The sequence below is a fragment of the Mus pahari genome, chromosome X, assembly GCF_900095145.1.
Source record: "Mus pahari chromosome X, PAHARI_EIJ_v1.1, whole genome shotgun sequence".
Lineage (NCBI taxonomy): Eukaryota > Metazoa > Chordata > Mammalia > Rodentia > Muridae > Mus > Mus pahari.
This window is the reverse complement of record NC_034613.1, coordinates 66161430-66165690: the sequence shown is the minus strand read 5'-3', so window position 1 is coordinate 66165690 and position 4261 is coordinate 66161430. Positions and strand designations below refer to the sequence as shown.

Genomic DNA, 4261 nt, shown 5'->3' with positions numbered 1-4261 from the left:
GGTGAGTATGAAGTGTTCTTCCTGGTCACTACTGATTCCTTTTGGTTGAAAGTCTGTTTTATTAGATATTAAAATGGCTACTCCAGCTTGTTTCTTAGGTGCATTTGCTTGGAAAATGTTTTTTTTTTTAGCCTTTATTCTGAGAAAATATCTATCTTTTTGTTGAGATATGTTTCTTATGTACAGCAGAATGATGGATTCTGTTTACACATCCATTCAGCTAGCCTGCATCTTTTTACTGGGGAATTGAGTCCATTGATGTTAAGAGATATTAATGATCAATGATTGTTTTAACTTTCTGTTATTTTGATGGTGGTGGTGGTAGTGTATGTGTGTTTGTGTGAATATGTGTGTGTGTTTCTCTTCTATTTTAATGGTGTGAATTTATTTATTTATTTATTGTGTTTTCTTGAGTGTAGTTAGCCTCATTGGATTTGAGTTTGCCTTCTAGTGTCCTCTGAAGGGTTGGGTTAGTGGAAAGGTAGTTTGAATTGGGCTTTGTCATGGAATAGCTTAGTTTCTTCATCTATGCTGATTGAAAGTTTTGCTGGGGCAGTGAGCCCCATCTGCCCGACCTTCAAGGTTCCACTATGTTCTCAAAGGTGAGTTGTCCGAAATGGATCCAAGTTCGAAACATGGCAACTCTGAAAGATATTACCAGGAGACTGAAGTCCATCAAAAATATCCAGAAAATTACCAAGTCTATGAAGATGGTGGCAGCTACGAAGTATACCCTGGCTGAGCAGGAGCTGAAGCCTGCTTGAGTGTATGGAACAGGTTCCTTGGCTCTGTATGAGAAAGCTGATATTAAGGGAACTGAGGACAAGAAGAAGCACCTCATTATTGGTGTGTCCTCAGGTAGAGGGCTTTATGGTGCTATTCTTTCCTCAGTGGCTAAACAGATGAAGAATGAAGTGGCTGCCCTCACAGCAGCTGGAAAAGAAGTTATGATTGTTGGAGTTGGTGAAAAAATCAAGGGCATACTTTATAGGACTCATTCTGATCAGTTTTTGGTGTCATTCAAAGATGTGAGACAGAAGCCCCCTACTTTAGGAGATGCATCAGTCATTGCCCTTGAGTTGTTAAATTCTGGATATGAATTTGATGAAGGCTCTATCATTTTTTAATCAGTTCAAGTCTGTTATCCCCTACAAGACAGAAGAGAAGCCCATCTTCTCTCTCAATACCATTGCGACTGCTGAGAACATGAGCATTTATGATGGCATTGATGCTGATGTGCTGCAGAATTACCAGGAATACAGTGGGGCCAACCTCATTTACTACTCCCTGAGGGAGTCCACCACCAGTGAGCAGAGTGCCAGGATAACTGCCATGGACAGTGCCAGCAAGAATGCTTCTGATATGATTGACAAATTGACCTTGACTTTCAACCGCACCCACCAGGCTGTCATCACAAAGGAGTTGATTGAAATCATCGTTGTCATGCTGCTCTGAATTAATAAAAATCAAGTTGCATCCTCAGACAAGAGGTAAAGAAGAAAAATGTGCAGGCTGATTTTAACTGATTGCTGTCTTTGTCGGAAGAAACTTGGTCCACTGAGTTACAAAGACAGCAGAATGTTTGTAAATTATCTTACAATAAACAACTTACAATGAGAAAAAAACATTTTGCTGGGTATAGTAGTCTGGACTGACATCTGTGGTTTCTTAGGGTCTGCCAGACCTCTGCCCAGGCCCTTCTAGATTTTAGTATCTCAGTTGAGAAATTGAGTGTAATTCTGATATATCTATCTTTATGTTTTACTTGGCCTTTTCCCCTTGCAGCTTTTAATAGTCTTTCTTCTGTATATTTAGTGTTTTGATTATTATGTGACAGGAGGATTTTCTTTTCTGGTCCAATCTGTTTGGTGTTCTGTAGGCTTCTTATATATTTATATCCATCTCTTTCTTTTTTGTTTTTGTTTTGTTTCATTTTGTTTATGAGACAGGGTTTCTCTGTATAGCCCTGGCTGTCCTGGAACTTATCCATCTCTTTCTTTAGGTTTCTTCTATGATTTTGTTGAAGATGTTTCTGGGCCTTTGAGCTGGCAATCTTCTCCTTCTTCTATTTCTATTATTCTTAGGTTTGGCCTGTTCATAGTGTCCCAAATTTCCTGGATGTTTCCATGTCATAAACTTTTTAGATTTTGCATTTTCTTTGACAGAAATATTGATATCTACTACTACTACTACCACTGAATCTCTCTTTCATCTCTTGTATTCTGTTGGTGATGCTTGTGTCTCTAGTTCTTATTCTCTTTCCTAGGTTTTCCATCTCCAGGATTGCCTCAGTTTGTGTTTTCTTTATTGCTTCTATTTCTCTTTTCAGGTCTTGTACAGTTTTAGTCATATCCTTCACCTGTTTGGTCAGATTTTCCTGTGTCTTTTATTTATTTGCTTCCTCTTTTAATGCCTCTAACTGTTTGAATATACTTTTCTGTATTTTTGTTTGTTTGTGATTTTTGTTTGTCTGTGCAATCCTGGCTGTCCTGGAACTCTATAGACCAAGCTTGCCTCAAACTCAGAAATTTGTCTGCCACCACCTCCCAAGTGCTGGGATTAAAGGCGTGCGCCACCACTGCCCACATACATACATACATCTATAAAACCTAACACAGAATACAGGTGCTGGGCCCACATTGTTAGGAGAAGATTATGACTATGCCAGAAGTTGGTAAATAAAGAATAAACAATGCCAAGCCCCAAGCCCCCACCACAGGAAACCGTTGGTAACATGGGGTCTATATCGAGGTCAACAAATCACAAGCACCCTAAGTAATTGTGTTCCAGGATATTTGATCACATTGTGAACCCCAAGATTGTGAGCTAGAAAAAATCTTTTTTGTTGTGGTATGGCTCAGCCCTAGCACATACCTTTAACCCAAGAGCTTTCTGTAAACAAAAGCTAAATAAAGTCAACTGTAGGTCAAGAGGCAGAGCAAACAACCAGTTGAGAGAGAGTGAACATAGAAAGTAGAAAGGACAGACATTGAGTTGAAGGTTATTTAAGACAGTGTAAAGAAGGAGAAGGAACTTTTTCCTTCTGGGACACTGGTGGAATACAAATGTCAAGTGGGTGCTTTTTCTGCCTCTCTGAGCTAGCCGGCTTTCACCACAATGTCTGGCTCTTGAGTCTTCATTTGGTAAATAGAACATTTGGGATTCTGTTTTTAAAACAACATAACTGTTTTATAATTAGTTTTTAAATAATTTTTTTAAAATGTATGCCCCTCAGACCTGCTTGTTGGTATTATTGTAGCCAACGCAATCCATGAGCCAATTCTGCTGCCCCAGAAATCACAGGGTTTGAATTTTTTTTTGTTGGAGTGAGGAAGAGCTAGAGGTTGGAGAAGGTGGTTCTCTGTGTAAAACAAGTGGATTTTCCACACTGCTATAAATACAGAAACATCACCTGCTTACATACAGTAAGCTTTAGGTTCTTGTGTGGTGGGCCAGTGGGCCCATGGCAAGCTGGGGTGGGATGCAGAGAACCTGGGCTGCTGCGTAAGAGTGAGGATGGTTAGGGCATGCCTGCTATCAGGTGCTGGCCCCACAAGTGGTTCATTCACTTAGGGCAACAACCCCAGATGGGGATAGGAAAGGAAATAAATGGGACTTGAAAGTGTAGGGAACTCAGACTTCTCCAGACCTTGAGGGCAGGAATCAGGCCAGGAGGGCCCATAAGATAGAGGTTCATGCCCTCCTTGTCCCTGTCCTTATAGGATTCCTAGGAGACTCACCCAGGGTTGTGAGAGACAGGCCCTGGCTGGAGAGGAAACGCCTTGAAAAGCAAACAGTTCTGGTAGTCTCATGTGACTTTTAAAAACTTTTATTAAAACAGTCCCTTGGTTTTTCTTTTCTTTTTTTTTTTTTTTTTAAGATTATATCTAAGTATACTGGTTTTGCTGTACTTCAGATGTACCAGAAGAGGGCGTCAGATCTCATCACGGATGGTTGTGAGCCACCATGTGGTTGCTGGGATTTGAACTCAGGACCTTCAGGAGAGCAGTCAGTGCTCTTTACCGCTGAGCCATCTCTCATCGCAGGTTTTTGTGTCTTAAATGCTGTCTTGTTACATAGCCAGAGTGGCCTGAAGCTCAAATTGGCATCAGACACACTGCAGTCTTCCTCCTACCAAGCCTTTGCAGCTGGAGTTAGGGATGGTTGTGAACTACTGTGTGGGTACTGGGAGTCAAACCAGGGGCCTCTACTACAGTAACCAGTGGCTCTTTAAAATGATTTATTTATTTGTTTTATGTAA

The 4261-nt window shown here is 40.7% G+C and overlaps 1 pseudogene; it reads left to right on the top strand.

The window, feature by feature from the left end:
• Nucleotides 1–617: 617 nt before the first annotated feature.
• On the top strand, nt 618–1619 carry LOC110314360 (annotated as a pseudogene).
• The last annotated feature ends 2642 nt before the right edge of the window (nt 1620–4261 follow it).